This window comes from Crinia signifera, chromosome 4 (genome assembly GCF_055691185.1).
Source record: "Crinia signifera chromosome 4, ASM5569118v1, whole genome shotgun sequence".
Lineage (NCBI taxonomy): Eukaryota > Metazoa > Chordata > Amphibia > Anura > Myobatrachidae > Crinia > Crinia signifera.
In genome coordinates this window covers 57613942-57633391 of record NC_139220.1, presented here as the reverse complement: position 1 = coordinate 57633391, position 19450 = coordinate 57613942, and the positions used below count along the sequence as shown (strand labels likewise).

Genomic DNA, 19450 nt, shown 5'->3' with positions numbered 1-19450 from the left:
GAAGAACTTTTGAGTGGGCTTTGAATGATTTTGGTCCAGTGAAACTGGAACGTTTGGTTTCAGAGTAATCTGCCCTCAAAGAACATGAACAGCCATGAAATTACATTTAAAAAAAAAAATCGATTTACACGCTATATCTCTGGAACCGATTGACCGATATGGACCATCCTGGTATCATATTGAAGGCTCAAGCTCCTGTAATGCCAGGAGGGGAACTCACAGCCATCAGAACCGGGTGGGGGTCGGAATTGACGGGTCCCATATTATCCTATGGGGAAAAAATGTTCCAGCGTTGCCAGGCGATATCTCCGGTTCCCGGGGGGCTAGAGACATGGGGCTGTGCTCGTTGGAAAGCTCTGGTCCTCATCTACAAAATGAATGAAAGGGGGGCACGTGCCCAGGTGCCATTCCCTGAATCTGCCACTGCTGCACTATTATATTTTGTCTGATCTATGAGTCTTTTTGACCCATACTACTGTAAATTGCATGAGGGGAGGAATATACTTATTAAAAACTGACGGAGAGATAAAAGATCCAATAGCAAACCAGAGATCTTTTAAGTCCCATACACAATAGAAGATATTGGTGCCAATATCGCTCATAAAGGGGCTTCTGAGTAATATTGATGCCAATGTCTTTTAGTATGCATGCCTCCCCCGCGCGGTGTTAATGAGCATCGTTATTTTCCGGTTATACAGCTCAATCTGGACAAAATGGCTCTTGTCGCTTGTGCATATTGTTCAGTGTGTGGCCGTGACAATCGACATGAGCGATATTGTCTGCTGCTCGGACCCTCACCGCCTCCTGTTAAATCCTCTTGCTGACGCTGCTCCTGTGCCCTGTATGTCAGGCAGTGGTCAAATTGCACCTAGGACAGTGGTTCCCAACCCTGGTCCCCAAGCACCCCCAACAGTGCACGTTTTCCAGGTCTCCTCACAGAATCACAGGTGACATATTTAGCTCCACCTGTGGATCTTTTAAAATTTGTCTGAATAATGCTGGGTGACCTGGAAAACGTGCACTGTTGGGAACCACTGCCCAAGGATGAAATCAGTGGCGGGAGGGGGTGGCGCTAAATTGTCCAGAGGTGGCGGAGATACATGCATTGAAGGGGGCAGAGCTACACAGGACCAAACATGTGTAAACAGTCAGTGCCTACTGCTATGATTAAACATCTGCAAGGTACAATTAACTTATAATTACAAGGTGCATAAATGTGTTTCGTGGGGCTACATGTGCATGAGATTCCCTCCTGGGTTCTGGGGCTAATTTTGTACTGGCGTGGGCATTACATGTATGCAACGTTACTACTGTCGACAGCTGGTGTGGGCGTTACGTGTAAGCAGCACTACTACTGTTGGCAACTGGCGGCGTTACCCGTAAGTAGCACTAAAACTGCAGCAGCAATGGGCTGAGGGAGAACTTCAGCGACTACCGAGGACACCTGTAGCAGCGCCGGGGAGAGCAGAAGTGCAGCGGTGACTGGCGTGTTGGTGAGAGGGAACAAACTGCAGTGGCGCCGGAGTGAGGGACACCAATGGCAGAACCCGATGCTTGAAGATGGAGACTCACAGGGGCTCAGAGGAGCAAGAAAGCCAGCCGCAGAAGAGCTGTGCACTGGTCAATGGAAGGCCACCGATGCTGGTAAAAAGAGACCTACCTCCTCTCCCTAGCTTCTCTTCTTCCCCTTTTGTATTATCACTTCACCCCCATCACCTTACATCCTATCCCCTCCCCCTCGTCCGCCGTCACCTCCCCCCTCCTCTCGCCCGTCGCTGCTGCAGCTTTAATGCTAATTACGGGTAACGCCGCCAGTTGCCAACAGTAATGGTGCTGCTTACACGCCAGTTGCCGACAGTAGTAGCGCTGCATACATGTAACGCCTATGCCAGATGCTGACCGTAATAGCGCTGCTTACACGTAGCACCCACACCAGCTGACGACAGTAGTAGCGCTGTGTACCCGTAATGCCCACCCCAGTACAAAATTACCCTCCGAACCCAGGAGGGAATCTCATGCACACGTAGCCCCACAATATCTTTCATGCTCAGCTTAAAGGTCCATACACACTGGGCGACTATGCCCAGCGTGTATGGACAGCGATGACCGCTGTCATCGCTGCGGGGAATGCCGCTCAGTGCATAGACACTGAGCGGCTTTCCCCCTGCCCAGCACCGATGGAGGGGGAGAGGACGGCATCCAAAGCAGTCCTGAAAGCCGCTCATCTGCTGGTATAACCAGCAGATGAGCGGCTTTCCCAGTGATGTTGCAGGAGAGCGCAGCAGCGCTAACAGCTCATCGCTGGGGCATACACACTGGGCGGCTTTGAGCTGAAAGCCGCTCAAACCTGCTGTTTTGAGCGACTTTCAGCTCAAAGTCGTCCAGTGTGTATGGGCCTTTAGGAAACTATTCACCAATATCTTTCGTCTTTCATATCTTCTAGTATGTATGGGCTTTAATACATGGACCTCTAACCTTTAAGTTATAGTTATTATTTCAAACTCTTATGTGTTCTCATCACTTTGGTGCTTAATTATATTTACTGGAAATGTGCTTACTTGAGCGCTTTCTTTCTGTGCAATCATTTTTTTACTTACAAAGTCGACAGTGCTGGTGTCGACGAGTGAAATGCCAACATTAGGGGTTCTGCTGAGGGCTGTTGGGAAAAAGTGTGCAGGTCTAACCCAGAAGTGATGATCACACAAGTGTCGGGACCCAGAAGATGCCACTGCAGCCACTAGGAAAAGGAAATTCACCACTGGACCGCCATACATTCTATTGGTCAGCAATATGATTATGTTGACATTATGGGGGAAATTTAAGAAGATGGGAGTCCTATTTCAGATAGATTGTTGCTATAGGCAACCAATCAGAATCTACTTATTTATTTAGCACCTTCTACAAGATGATCTGATTGGTTGCCCGTAGCAACATCCCAAGTGACATAGAACTTCCATCTTCGCAAATTTCCCCCTATGACTGTTGACATTTCATATCCAACCCCTCAGGACTAACGTAGTTTTGCTTATTTTATTACTTATTGAGGAAAACTGCACATAAGTTTCTATTTATTTAAATCTAACTCCTTTTCTTGCTTTGTGTAATTAAATAATGTGATGCACTAAATGGTTTCACCTGTGGATGTCTAAATCAGTGTTCTGAAATAATGCTATCAACATTATATACTAACAGTCTAATAAAGTACACTGTGATTTGATAGTGAGTTCTTGCAGTGTCCTCACACAAAACCAAAACCCTCCTTCTTGGACTGTATAGAAATAATCCTTTGATAGATCACAATGTTGTCCGTCCTGTTGCAAAAGTTGTTCACCCTACCTTAACTATTTTAACACTTGTAAATGTGAACCTACTGTATGTATTGATAAAGAGTAAACACTTCTGTTTGTTCTCATATAATGAATTGTGAGAGCAGTTCAATGTTCAAAAAATCATAATACAGTACATCTAATTACCACAGTAGTATTTCTGACCATTAAACCTGAAATACAAGTTCACCAGCGGCGGCTCTTACCACTGGGCTGCCGCTGTGCTTGTGGTCCCCGTGGCTACCACCGCCAATCCGAATCCCAGCCACCGGTCCCATCACGGGGCTGGCGCAGGTGTAGTAGCTTCCTCAGTACTGTGCATGAGCTGGCCCTCAGAGGCATATTCAGGGTTCTGGGCCCGGTGCATGCGCAATACCATCTTCATACTATGCATGCGCGGAACCTGGTTTTTATGGCCTGCCACTCAGCCGCCCATGTAGAGGCGCCTCGGAGGGAGGGAACACCTCCCAATGAGACTGCCCTGGGTGACTGGCAGGTTGGACTTCCAATAGGAAGTCACTGCCAGTCACAGTGAAGCCAGAGCAGTCTCACAGACTGCGTCTTGCTTTACTTAGGCAGAGAACAGTGGCGGATTTTACCTGAGGGGGGCTGCAGCCCATAGGTAAAAACCGCCACTGAAGTTCACTGAAATAAATGGTCTTTGCACATATAAATGCATACCTCCCTAAATTTCCCTTGAGGTAATTTCACATCCAGGGTAGTTTATCTAGATCAGGGGTGGCTGGACTTTTGTCAGCCGGGATCTACTTTTTGTACACTTACTTACCGATGATTTACCGGCATCTCCTCATGTGCAAAAGATATTCCCCTTCCAGTGCAATATGCCCCTTACACATTTTGCCACACCGAATGGGCCAAAATTCACATCAGTGCACAGGGTATGGGCCAAAATTCACATCAGGGTATAGAATAGAATCAACTTTATTGGACATGTATGCTTGCGCACACTAGGAATTTTTTGTGGATTACAGTGCAGCATCAACCAGAGGGGATGGGGGGAGACATTACATACATTGCATTAAGACATACACAGAACACATGTGGGCCAAAATTCACATCAGGGCACAGGGTATGGGCCAAAATTCAAATCAGGGCACACCATTACAAATTACATACACATCAAGCTGTGCAGATGCTTTGATTAATGATCATGAGTTATAAACATATGGGGCTGAGCACATCAGACAAATCACCAAAGAATCAAACTATGCCCACCAATCTTAAAAAAAAATTGCTATGTTTACTAAAACTAACAGTAGTGTTACCTTTTTTTTTTTTTAACTTTTTATAGAAAAAATGTGGACGGTAAAACAACATCCCCATTCAACTGGGTTCAAGAGACCCTGTTCTCTCCCCCCCCTCCCTCCCAACACCTCATCTCACCCCACCATAACCTTGAAACACAAAAAAACAACTACAGTATAAAGCACCTAGGAAAAAAAACCTGTCTTACTTTTTTGTAGATTCTGGCCACTGTTGCTGCTACCATTAGCCACCGTTCATAGCTCAGCCGCCACCGCCACTGCTCATCCTTCAGTCGCTCCATCCCGCTTCTGCCGCACTGCATCAGTGCGCGGTGATGTCACCCCTGCAATGCACTCCTGGGAACGCTGAAGCCAGGCAAGGCTTCAGAAGAAATTTGAGGTAACAGGGGCTTCACACTTTAAGAAAATGAATGCGATCTACTGGTGGAAGGTCTGCGATCTACCGGTAGATCGCAACAGACCTTTTGGCCACCACTGATCTACATTTTCAGATGCTCTAGGCCACCTCTAACTACCCTACCATTAAAAAATGTTAAATTGCCGCACACATGGTTACCATGGTGACGTACTCCCTTGAGTCTGGACTTTTTAAACACAAAAAAATATTTGTATATTACCAGCATATTCAGCTTTACATTTGAGAAAAAAACAGTAATAAAAAGAAAATGGGTAATGATGGACTAAAAGGTACAGTATGTAGGAAATTTAGGAATTTGATATCCAAGATAAGTGCTACATGTTGCTATTTGGTCCAGTCACATTCTTGTAGAGTGATCCTGAGTTCAGTGAATTGTTGTCTGAGAACATACTGTATGTGTGTAGAGGGCAGGTAATGAGGCAGAACAGTTTTACTCAGGCCTGCCCTAGGCATAAGCAATCTAAACACTTACCAGGACAGGTTGCAGTGGTGAAACTAATGCAGGGGGGGTTGTTGCAGTGGCAAAGGAGGGAGATGAATAGGGAAGAGGATGTGAATGAGATGGAGGAGGGGGAGATGGAGCTGAGTGGGCACAAGTGGGCTTGGAAAAGGAGGGAGATGGGTAGGGAAGAGAATGTGAATGAGCTGGGGGAGGGGGAGCTGAGTGGGCACAAATGGGCTAGGAAAAGGCAAGAGATGGGTAGGGAAGAGGATATGAATGAGCTGGAGATGGAGCTGAGTGGGCACAAGTGGGCTAGGAAGAGGAGGTTGATGGGTAGGGAAGAGGATGTGAATGATACCCCTTTTCCACTAACAACCTGGGTCAGACCCGGTAAATTGAACCCGGTTTGGACATGGGTAAGAGACACATTTCCACTACAGTGCTGATCATGATTACATAAGAAAAAGCCTTTTTAAAGGGCTTTACCAGGGGAGGTAAAAAAAAAACAGGGCCACCATTAAAAGATTACCATATTACAAGAAGAGACCACACTAATTTATTTTAAAATAACATCTTTTTTATTTTTTATTTTTTTTACTGCCAAAAATTAAATCTTTGGAACTTTCAAAAGTGTCTTCACACAAGACAAGAAAATACATGTTTAGGTAAAATGTTTGCCGTATATCTGAGCCTTTGGTGTACATAAAAATGTAAAAAGTGCACGTAAACATGTTGAAAAACAAGTGCCCATAAAATTGAATAAAGTGCAAGGTGTAGGGTTTAACCAAACTGTGCCCACAAGGCGACTGAATGCAATAGATGCATTCAGCATTCTTATTGCAATAATGCAATAAGAAAAAGGATACCAAAGAAAAAACAGGTATTTCTTATGGCAAATTACGATATATCGTCTAGGTTTGGCAGCAGTGTAGTAGACGTGTTTTCACGGCTAGTGGTGTTTGCCTCACTATACTCTGGGTTTAGTGGGACACTGGTAGCAGTGCTTGAGGCATAGCTAGTGGAAGTGTTGGGGGTGTAGCTAGCACCAGTGGTCGGGTGGAAACTAGTTGCTGTGCTGGGGTATAGAGGCTCTTGGTGTGGCTGGTGCTCACACGAAGTGCTAGGGGCAGAGGGGCCCTCTACTGTATTGGCCATATGCATACTCCTGGTGTGCTAGGTATGCTGGAGCATGTGGCGGATACTGTGGATAATGCGGGGGGGGGGGGGCGTATACTCATGATTAAGTATCTGTTCCAAGAAGGACAATTGTCTGTCCTGTATGTCCTTTAATTGATCCAAGAGAGAGTGCTGCAGCTGTCTTTCATTTGCTAAAAACTTTTCCATACGAAGAGAAAGCTCTTGCTGCTTGTTCGGAATAGTTTTTTTTCTTCTTTGGCGGCACATTGTAAACTGCAAGTGAGCTAAACAAAAAAACACTATAAACATAAAATAGCAGAGGTGTTTGCTATTTGTTTTTTTTTTTTTATTTACTATTTGACTACAGTTTTGGTGTTTGTTTTAAAGTCGGCTGCTCCGTTGTGTCTCGGACCCCTCCTCCACCATAGACTGTGCGGTGTCAGCCAAGACAGACCTATCGAGTAGACTGCACGCCATCTTCCGAAATCAGGAGTGGAGAAGTTGGGCAGCACGGTGACATTGCCATAGTGGACTGTGTTTCAGGTGGCTCCTGGCTACTCTCCATCTGGCTGGCCAATGAGGATGACAGTGCCACAGGATTACTCAGAGCTGTGTTGACAAATGCACTGCAGCATAGATCGGAATGGACCCATTCGACACGTGCGGCACCGCTTTTTTCCCTGTTCTGGTCAGAGACCTTGGTGAACTGCCTCTTCAGTGATTTCAATTTGTTAAGCACTTGCTGGTGAGAGCGGTGTATCCACCTAGACTCCAGCATTTGGGCGATATTTCTGTACACAATCGCGTCTTTTACGGTACCAGTTACCTGGCGCTTGATTTCCTCCTCTGTTCTAATGAGCAGCAGGTCCTGACTTCAGCATCAGACCAATTGCTGGCAGCTATAATGATGTTGTGCTGCGGGATAAACAGCCGTGTCCGTGGGCCAGCCTGTGGTGCTGGCGGCAGAGTGGAAGGTGGCTGCTGGAGCAGCCTCTGACGCAGCAGGGGAAGGTCAGCAGGACAGACATGCAGCACATGTGCACAGAACGCTGTCCTCCATACCATTTGTGCTGTCTGCGGGGCTCTAAGTGATGGCATCACTCACCAGCGCCCCAGCAGCACCAATCAGTGAAGATTTTAACATAGCCAGTCAAATAACCCCGTTAGGGAGCGTTTTCACTACCCTTGAATCTGGGTGCTAACCTGAGCATTACCTGGGTAGGATTGCCGGGGAATCCAAACCGGGTTATTTGACAGGGAGTATTTCCACTAGCAGAAAAACCCGGGTAGATGCGCGTCCCCGTGGAGATTACCGGGTTATTTCTGCTAGTGGAAAAGGGGTATGAGCTGGAGGAGGGGGAGGCAGAGCTGTAAGGAGGATATAAGTGGTCCTGGAGGTTGAGAAATGTGGGCCAGGAGGTAGAGCAGGGATACAGGGCTGTGCAGTGAATTTGTAGTTCTCATTAATAAATTATATTTATGTATGAGATTTGCAGCAATTTAAGATGCTCAAGCTAAAATATTTTACTCTCAGTAGAGTAAGATGTAAACGTTATGCTGCTGTGAGGTATTATGCTGATTACCTGCCCTCTACATCTATTTCCAGGGGGATACGGTCATATTGTCGACCCGACTTACATCGACCGTCATTAGGTCAACACCATTGGGTCAACAGGGTTCTAGGTCGACATGGTGTTAGGTCGACAATGCAGTTAATGACTGAATCTGAGTAAAGTAGTATAGTCTGGTTATGTACCACAGAATGTCTGTAAAGCCCCGTACACACGGGGGAGATATATTGCTCAGCCATATATGGCTGAGCAATATATTGCTCAGTTACTCCTTTTCATCAGCGACCAGAGATGGTCGCTGAGAAAAAAAAGAAACTGCCGGGGGGAGCCCAGCAGTGGAAATCAGCTGGTCACAGGAGCATGTTCCTGCGACCAGCGATCACTAAAGGGGTAAAAACGGGAGCGCGCACCCGGCGATATATCGCCGGAGCACACTCCCATCGTGGGCATATTTCCCGCGATATTACACAAAATTGCCCCCGTGTGTACTCACCATAAATCACCTCAAGGGTAAACTATTTTGGTACAAGTCGAAAGGGGATGATTTTGTGTTTTGTATAAAAAAAAATAATAATAATCTTTTGAGACTGTTTGTTTGTATATGTTCTTATTGTTGTTATTTGTTGATTGCATATTTGTTGATTCAATTAAAAAAGTAATCTGCGTCCCCTTGCGGAGCTCGCCACGCTTCGGGCTCGGTGGCTCGCTACACTCGCCACACTTTATAAAATCGACTCCACACCGACATGGATATAAACAGTTCGAGAGGACCTCACAACGCTCGCCACACTTCGGGCTGGTGTGGATAGTAGGGGTTTGGAATGGAGGCATTTGCAGTATGTAACATGGAGCACTGGCAAATGCGTCCTTTATTGTGCATGAGACGCACTTGCGCACTGCACCCCCCCTTTGCACAGGAGAGACACACGCTACCAAACCCCTAACCCTGTCCGTCTCCCTGAAGCGGACACGGGCAGGGTTGCCGTAATCTGAGACGCTCGTGCGCAGGGGATCTGGCGGTTACCAGCGGTGTGTGGCAGGCACTCACTAGGCTTGCCGGTGACAGAGCTGCAGCTCGCGGGGACAGTACGGTGACTACGCTGCTTGACGGGGACACTACGCAGGGCTGCCATGGGGACACTACGCTGACTACACTAGGCAGGCGTTGGGCTACGCTGACAACGTAGCTTAGCCTATGCTGAAAACGTAGTGTAGCCTGCCAATCAGATACTATCTATTATTTTCTAGAAGGTGCGAAGTAAATAAGAAATACATTCTGATTGGTTGCCAATAGCAACATCCCATGTGAAAAAGAACTCCCATTTATTTATTAACAGTTTCTTATATAGCGCACACATATTCCACAGCGCTTTACAGAGAATTTTTGAACACACCCCAGTGGAGCTTACAATCTATATTATGTAAAGGAAATTCATCAACAATTAGAAGAAAGTACCACATACAAAAAATTCAAGTCTGATGCTACTAATAGTATAAAAAATAGTTTTTAGAGACACCTCAATAAATGTATGGAAAATTGTACATCACAAAAAGGAATACAAATTAGTTTTTTATTTTTGTTTTATAAATGTAAGACTTGTATATAAGACGTGACGGTGAAGAAAAAGATACTATGTCTAAGAGGATGAAGCAAAGGCTGGGGATACCAGCAATGCAGGGTAGCTGATAACTGGATGCTAGGAATACAGGATAGTCAGATGACTTGAAGTTTGGGATTCCAGCAGAGCAGAATTTCCAGACGACTTGAAGCTGGGGATACCAGCAGGCAGGATGACTGAAGACATGAAGCTGGGGATTCCAGCAGAGCAGGACTTCCAGGCAACTTGAAGCTAGGGATACCAGCAGGCAGGATAGCTGGTTTGTTTGAAGCTGGAGACACCAGCAATGCAGGATAGCTGGAAGGCTTGAAGCTGGAGATTTCCAGTAGAGCAGAGTAGTCCTATAGCTTGAAGTCAGAAAGTGCTGAAGATGATAACTGCACTGTGTCTTTAAGAAGCTGAGTAAGGCTGGAGCTCTCTACACACTGACAGACAACAAAGCACTGACAACTACCAGTGGCTGGAGCTGGGCCTTCTACCTCCTGCTCACTGCTTATTGGCTGGAGTGCTGCTCTGCCTGGAATCTGTCTCCTGAGTGGTTCTTGCATTAGAGCAGGCCCAGAAGTCTCATGGCGCTGCCCATATAGAGAACTGGTGGGGAATGCAGGGACACACCAGATAGCTGAGGCAGAATGTGAGGAGGAAGTTGAGGCGGATGCTGCTGATGGTGATGTGGTTTGCTTAAATGAGTCACTGGGCTAGACAGTTGCCTGTGGGATGCAAAAGGCCGTCGCCTAGGCAGAAGACCAAAAATTCCACATCATGTAGTGCTGCAGTAAGCAGGGGTAAGGCGTTGGCAACCTACAGACATCCTCGCTCATGCGTCACCTGAAGTTCATCCACAAGTCACTGTTTAGTTCAGAAACTGTGGCTAGGACCGTTAGCAGTCCAGGGACACCTAAATCCCTTGATCCTGTTGTATCCAACCAGCACTCCTCGTCAATTTCCTCTTCTATCCGGTTCGGAGGTAGTCCTGCAGGCCATGTCACCGGCATGAATGACTCTTCTATCTGCAATTCCTCAGGAGGATCCTGCAGCACTACACCTACTGCTGACGCTGCTGCTGTGAGTCGTTCATCATTCCAGAGGGGAAATCAGAACACTGCTATGTCTTTCATGAAGCAATTGACCGTCCTACAGTTGTTTGCTATAAGGATGAAGTACAACAGAAGTCATCCTATGGCAAAGTGGATAACTACGCTCTTGGCAGCTATGTTGGCGTTGGATGTGTGTCTGCCATCACTGGCGTTGGATTTAGACGATTGATGGAGGTATTGTGTCCCCGGTACCAAATTCTGTCTAGATTCCACATCACTAGGCAGGCGATTCCCAGGATGAAAAGAAACGTCCGAAAAAGTGTCTTCAGTGCCCTGAAAAATGCAGTTGTACCCACTGTCCACTTAACCATGGATATGTGGACAAGTGGTAGAGGGCAAACTTTGGACTCTATGACTGTGACAGCCCACTGGGTAGATGCATTGCCTTTCTCCGCAACAGAAGCAGCTAAATCTCTGAATTGCCAGCACAATCCAAGGCAGGCTACGCTGTGTATCACCAGTTTCACTAAAAGGCACAACACTGACAACCTCTTAGAGAAACTGAAGGAAATCATCATGCAGTAGCTTTCCCCACTTAGACTCTCCTGGGGATATGTGGTATTGGGCAATGCCTGTAACATTGTGCGGGCATTACATATGGGCAAATTCAAGGCCATTCAAGCTTACACTTACGTCACAGGCAAAGGAGCAGGGATGCACCTGACTGAAGCTCAGTGGAGACTGATTTGTGCAAGGTTCTCCAGCCATTTGAACTTGCCATACGTGAATTCAGTTCCGACACTGCCAGCTTGAGTCAGGTCATTCCCCTGATCAGGCTGTTGCAGAAGCAGCTGGAGAAAGGGAAGGAGGAGCTAAAGCGTGGCAATTCCGCAAAGCATGTAGCTCTTGTGAATGAAGCCCTTCATATGCTTTGCCAGGATACGAGGGTGGTCAATCTAATAAAGTCAGAGGAATACATTCTGGCCACCATGCTCGATCCTCGGTTTAATGCATATGTTGTGTCTTGGTTTCCGGCAGACCTGCTAGTCAGGAGATTGTCATCTGAAGTGGACCGTGTCATGGCAACAGCTTCTCCTTCCTTTTCTTCCACACCTGTGGCTGTGAGCCAAAAGCTTAAATTTCCTACCCAACCCTCTATAATGCAGGACAGGCATGAGCAAGTTTGGACATCTGGTCCAGGCAGAATGATCTGCCAGCAATTGCTGACATGTCTGCTGTCACTGCATACGATGCTGTCACCATTGAAAAAATGGTGGAGAATTACTTTGGTGACAGCATCCAAGTAGACATGTAACACAGTCCGTACCGGTACTGGCAGGAAATAAAGGCAGTTTGGAGGCTCCTGTACAAACTGACTCTATTTTACCTGAGTTATGCTCCTCCAGTGTGTGTTCCGAAATAATTTTTAGTGCAGCTTGGAACCTGGCCTTTGAGCGGCGTAGGAGGTTGCTTCCACAAAATGTGTGGAAGATGATGTTCATCAAAATGAATTATGAGTTCTTCAACGAAGACCCGCAAATGCCTCCAGAGACTAAAGAGGGACCTGTAATGGTGAATTTCAGTGGGGACGAATTCATAATCTGTGAGGATGTATTTACTGAAGGGGGTGAGGAATATGAGGATGAGGACTACATCTTGTCTCTGTAGAGCTGGTTTGTACAGGGAGAGATGATTTGCTGCTTTTTTTTTGTGGGGGGCCCAAACAAACCAATAATTTCAGCCACAGTCATGTGGCAGACTGTCGCTGAAATAATTGGTTTGTTAAAGACCGTTTGCATGTCCTATTTACGCAAAATAAATTACAAACGGCCATCCTGTCTGCTGCTGCAGTGCTACTTTAAGTTTGTGCCGCCCACTTGTGTCACTTACTGTAGCTTAGTCATCCAGCTACCTCTGTACAACCTAATGGCCTAAAAACAACATTGTGCGGTTTTCAGGATAGACTGGAAATGAGTGAACATTCATGTTGCTGAGGTTAATAATTAGCCTAGGAGCAAAAAAAAAAAAAAAAAAAGGTACTTATGTAGTATCTGGGTGCCCGATTTTGTGATTGTATGCCTTACCTTAAGGCATACAATCAGATGAGATTCGATGCGATTTTCGGCAAAATCGAATCGCATGCAATGCGATTTTGCATAGGATTCAATGTAAACAAGGTCCTGTTCATATCCCCACTATCTAAGTGGGCATAGAGTTGATTTTATATAGTGTGGCGAGCCCGAAGCGTGGCGAGCGCAGTTAGCCACCGAGCCCGAAGCATGGCGAGCGCAGCGGAAAACATTTTAAGTAATCCGCGGGGCTTGCCTTCTACGGCGCCCGTCGTACTCGATCGCATACCTTAAGTTAAGGTACGCGATGGACACGATTTTCTTTTAATTTCCGGGCTTTATTGCCGGCAATAAGAAAATCGCGTTGATCGCGTCCATCGCATGCCATTATAATGGCATGCGATCAACGGAATTTTACATAGGTCTAAATGTTAAATGAGCTTTCAATGTTAAAATTGCGTCCATTGCATGCCATTATAATGGCATGTGATGCGATCAACGCGATTTTACATAGGGAACAATGGGAAATGGGCCAATATGGCCCATTTCTCATTGTATATGCCCCCTCATGGGTATCAAGTATGGTTAATGCCCCCCCATTGTTAACGCCTCCCCACTATTGACGCCAACCCGAAGCGTGGCGAGAGCAGCGAGCCCGCGAGGGGCGGCGGTACGCGTCCTCCGACCTTTTCATACCTCCACTATCCACGTCGGTGTGGAGTTCATTTTATAAAGTGTGGCAAGCGCACGCGTATACCTGTGAAGTTATGCGTGTCCCCTCGCGGGGCTCGCTGTGCTCGCCACACTTTGTAAAATCAACTCCACGTTGACGTGGATAGTGGGGGTATGAAAATTGGGGTTTTTAGGGCTTTTTACATTGGAATCAATGTAAAATTGGGTCTCAGGGACCATTTTGCATTGATTCCAATGTAAAATTGCGTCCATCGCATGTAAGAATGAGAGGGGATCCATCTGTAAATGGGTTGCCCTCACACCAGTTACAGGGTTACAGTAGAGGGATCACTGAAGAAATAAGGCAGCCTGGTGCTTTACAGCACTGCACAAACGGCCCTTTATTGCTTTATCTTTGATAATCTCTTGCAAGCAATACAATGCAAATCTTTTATTCCTGAGAACAGTGTAGAATGTCCCCTACTCTAGCATTCCAAGGTATAAAAGTTTCTCAAATCCACTTTCTGCTCCCTGAAATATAATGAAATGTAAACCTACCTCATTGTTGTGTTTGAAATGAGATAATGGCATGGCTGCTGGCTAATACAACCTTGTCACACACCTTTTAAAATATGTTCCTTTTTCATTTATCTAATTGCAAATCATTGTTCTTAATATTTGTACAAAGACACTAAAGTGGAGTGGTCCAATTGTTAAATATTTGATGAAGCTGCGGTTAGGGCTTTACCCATCTTCTCACAGAAATAATATGGGGACTAAAGAACCAATCAATGCTCTGTTTACCACCCCACCCCCAGCTTATCTGTATATTTATGGATTGTGGGAAGGAAACCCGCAATCGGAGGAATCCCGCTCAAGCACGGGCAGAACATACACACTTGATACAGTTTTAGTTTCAGTGGGGATCTAACCCAAAACCTGAGTGCTGTAATATTTAGTAGCATACATAGGTCCTGATGCAGAACTGTTCGCTAGGCTTCATGTTATCGCAGCCTAATTAACAGGTAAACGCCACCTGCCGAGGGTATGTGTACAAGATTCACACTCACTGAACTGTTCACTCTGGGAAGGGAGGGCCGAGGTTGGGGAAAGGGGGGCGGCAGGGGAGCGCCTAGCGTTTATGGGTCTCCCCATAAAAATGCTGGGCGTTTCCCTCAGAACGCAGGCATGGTGATGTATGCTCTGGGCAGGCGGCTGACTTCACATGACATCAGCACCCGCCCCGTATTTGGCGATTAGCATCCGGAATAAAAGTCAGTCTAGACGGATTTTTATTCTGGATGCTATCCTTCAAGTACGGGGTGGGCGCTGATGTCATGTAACGTCAGCCATCGCCATGCCTGTGTTCTCAGGGAAACGCCCAATGTTTTTATGGGGACTCCCATAAAATGCTGGGTGTTCCCCCCCCCCATGCTGGGTGAGAAATGCCCATTCCTCAAACATTAGGGGGAGACCGCTAGAGATGATAGAATTTAGAAATATCAGAAAATAATAAAGAAATGTGCCTTCATTTCTATATCACTCAACAGTGTTCATTTATGGGTATACTCTTTAGATCACTCGCACTACATGACTTCTTTATGGTCACTATACTTAATCTTCAACCAAAATATTCATTTATGTAAACCCTTACTATAACACCTTGTTTGTTTTAAGCTTTTCAATTTACACACCATTCACATATAATATCTATCTATCAATCTATCTATCTAATTATACACAATATATATTCACACTATTCTCACTTATCTAGAGAAATGGACAGTCTAGACACCCACAATACACCTTTTTGTTTTTCCTAATAATATGCACTATTGTATAATAATAATTCTAGTCTTCTCTTCTAATACTACAACAATTGCATTCACGTCATGTGTTTCAAAGGTGTATTTACTTATTTTTTACATTATATTTTCTATATATCATTTTTTTTTTAAATAGTTGATATCTGTGAAGTTTTAATAGCACTGATTTAATTATTGTGACCTCAACAGTATATCTTGGCGTGCATGTGCACTGTAATATGAACATACTTTACCAGCGCTGTTAACCCACCGTTTGTGTGTTTAGTGCAGTGTAGTGAGAACAGCTAAATTATACAACTAGCCGGCCATTATACGAGCACATGCTACTCACTATAACAGATATCTGTAGATACAATAATATTAACACACGTTATCAGCACTGTTTACCCATTGCCTGTATACTGTGTGGCATACTGACAACAATATAATATAAAACAATATAAAACATCCTGGTAATATATGAACACTTGCTGCCCGTTGCTCCAGATGTAATTAGAGATTAGTAGCACAGATTTGATTATCTCAATACTGGCAGCACACTTCAGCACAGTAGAATACTGCCATGAATGAGCACTGATATTACAATACTAACGCACCTTACTAGCGCTGTACTCCTATTGCATGTACATTAAGTGTGGCATATATACCATCTTAAGCGCAATCTAGAACATCTCCAGAATTTGGACGGCACACCTAGGGTTGCCACCTCAGGCATCTTCGATACCTGGAGATTCCTCCCCCCTCACCTACATGCGCACCGAAGGTGCGTGCGCTTCTGGAAAAGTGGGCATGGCTTCATAAAACAGGCGTGGCCTATTTGGAAAAGTGGATATGGCCTCTAATACTGACAAGGGCGTAACTACCATAGGTTCAGGGGGTGCAGCTGCTATGGGGCCCAGAGCTGAATGGGCACCTGTGAAGTCCGCGAGGGGACGTGTATACCTGTGAAGGTGTCCGCGTCCCCTCGCGGGGCTCGCTACGATTCGGGCTCGGTGGCTCGCTGCGCTCGCCACACTTTCTATTCTCAACTCCACGCCGATGTGGATAGCGGGGGTATGAAAAGGTCGTAGGACGCGTACCTCCGCCCCTCGCGGGCTCGCTGCGCTCGCCACGCTTCGGGCGGGTTGACGTTGATCGTGGGGTGGCGTTAACAATTGGGGGGAGCCATTTCACACTTCAGGGTGCCTATTTGGCCTCTGTGGGCCATTTAACATTGTTCCCTATGGAAAATCGGGTCAATTGGGACATTTAACATTGTTCCCTATGGGAAATCGCAGTAATCGCGTCGGTCGCATCGCATGCGATTTTTTTGGGTCGCATGCGATGCGATTGACGCGATTTTTTTTACCTTACGATGCCCAAGATCACAATCGTGGGTGCCCTTCTAGGTAGAGTACCATTTAATCTTTAATTTTCGATCTACCTTTTTCTCTGCACCAATTTATTTTATTTTATTCAGATATTTACTATCAATAAGTTTTTAATACTTTGCTCCTTATATCCCTAATACAGGGCATTTATACACCTATGCTACAAGGTAGAAAAAGTTACCTGTAGAAAATAAAACTAATGGTACCTTACAGGACAAATTACTTTTTTAAAGGATTACTAATAAAGAATTAAATTTTATAGCCGTTAGACTTAGATATTCTGTATTCTTTCGGTATTTATCTGATATTTGAAAACAGCTGATCACACCTTGTAATAGTGGGGTAACAACTATAGGACACCCCCACTCGGTCACTACAGACCCATCCATTACTGCAAAGCCATATATAATATTTTGGTGCGGGTTCTCCTTATTTTTTTACATTAAACATTCTAATTAAATCAGGTCAAATTGGAGTTGAAAGGAGCTAGACAACAATATTAAAAGATTAACAGTTCTAATTGAACAAGGCAGACACTGGGAATGTATCGCAAAAGACACAACATGCATGCCAAAGGGTTGTACACAAGGTGAGATTTTGACCAGATAATCCAAATCTCTTAAGGTCCATACAACTAGGAGATTATGCCCATGCCCGGTGACAGGGGGGTTCAAAGGGGATTATGCCCAGGCCCGAGGGTCGGAGGGGCCCCAGCGATCAAAGGCAGTGGCACATAAAATAGGGCAGCGCTGCAGCGGTAAATACCGCCAAGGCCCCGGGCACACTGGCAGTCTGTGTCAGTCAACAGCCTTCTGCGCCGCATCCCGCCTTACTAACTTTTCTGCAGCGTGGATGCGGGCCAGTTGGGAGGTTGCACGGTGGTGAGGGGGGGCAGATTGGATCTCTGCTGTGGATCCAATCCGTGGCCCTGGTGCCCCCTGTGACAGCCGTCACAGCCGCCAGCACTGTAGATTCAGTGCAGGCTGTGATGCCTGTTTTACTGTGTAGCATGCGCCGTATGCAGGCTGCAGAAAGACCACAGGCACAGCCCGCACCTGCCGCCACAGAGGTTAAGTACCGTGTGGTGTTTTATGAGGGTAGTTGGGGAGTGCAAAAAGGGGAATTGTAATGTAAGGGGAGCTAATTGAGGTGTACTGAAATGGGTGAGGAGCGCTGTGGTAGGATGGGGTGCAGTGCTGTGATCAGAGTGGGTTCTGTGAAGGGAAAGGGATGCTTTGGTGGGAGACGTGCTAGAATAGGAGGTGGGTGGTGTGATATGAAAGCGGTGCTGTGATAAAAGAGGGTGCTGTTCTGTGATGGGAAGGGGTATTGTGCTGTAAAGGTTGCCATGCTGAGAGAGGATCCCCCCCCCCCCCCCCTTCCCTGGTTGCCATCCTCAAAGCTGCTCAACTGATGGTAATACCAGCAGATGAGCATCTTTTCCAGTGATTATGCAGGAGTGCTTATCACCGCTCATCGCCGCTCAAACTTGCTGTTTTGAGCGTCTTTCAGCTCAGTCGCACAGTGTGTGTGGGCCTCTAAACTTCACAAAACACAGATTCAATGCAGTGCTGGCCAAAAGTCACCAAATTTCCAGCAAACGGGCCTCAGACCTTCATTCTCCATGTTTTAGCATTTGGTGTCACAAACTGAGGAACTATCCTAAGAATGGGATGTATCAACCTAGGGTCTGATTCTGGATCACACGCAGTGATCCGAATTCGGCCATGCCCCGATGGTTGGGGTTTGTACATGCGCATTTCTGCACATGTGCAAACCCCCAACTATGAACGGCCAGCGCAGAGGCAGGGGGCAGTGGTGGCGCAGGGTCATGGGAATGCCCAGAGTTTTATGGCCGCCCCCCCTGTCTACGTCTCAGCGGTCGCAAAATATAAGTCCATTCTGGCTCGCTAAGCAGCAAATTCTAGCTGCTTAGCGAGTCAATTAGAATCACCCCCTCCCCCTTTAGTGTGGTCCATACCACCAATAACGTGTATGCAATTATTATAACAAATGGCACCTATACCAATAAGGGTATACAGTCGTTAGGTCGCCATATGGGTCGACATGGCTAAGGTTGACACAAAACTAGGTCCACATGGATGGAAGGTCGACACAGGCATTGGGTCAACATTGAATGAAGTGGGATACTGTGTTTCCCAATAAGGTCACCTGGGGGTGAGTGGCTGTGCCAAGCTGCAGTTGGATATTGTGGGGTGTTACTCCCACTAAATGTAAGCAAAAAAAATAGGGGTTTAACTGCGCAAAAGTTAGTGATGCAACAGGTGTCTTATACATAAATATAAAATAACATTTTATTTGAAAATAATCATAAAATTGTACAAATAATTCATAATTATTTGGTGGGTAGAAAAAGCTGATAGTGAGTGAATAGTCAGCATTCGATATTTATAGTCACCCAATAATGGCCCTTATTCAGATCTGATCGCAGTACAAATTTGTTTGGAAAATGGGCAAAACCATGTGCACTGCAGGTGGGGCAGATGTAACCTGTGCAGAGAGAGTTAAATTTGGATGGAGTGTGTTGAAACTGAAATCTAAATTGCAGTGTAAAAATAATGCAGCCAGAATTTACCCTGCACAGAAACAAAATAACTCACACAAATCTAACTCTCTCTGCACATGTTACATCTGCCCCACCTGCAGTGCATATGGT

The 19450-nt window shown here is 45.8% G+C and overlaps 1 protein-coding gene across 2 annotated transcripts in view; it reads left to right on the top strand.

Moving 5' to 3' along the window:
* The window catches only part of SAR1B (secretion associated Ras related GTPase 1B), a 111805-nt gene that overhangs the window by 6255 nt on the left and 86100 nt on the right, over positions 1 to 19450 (top strand). The gene's annotated exons all lie outside the window — the stretch shown is intronic.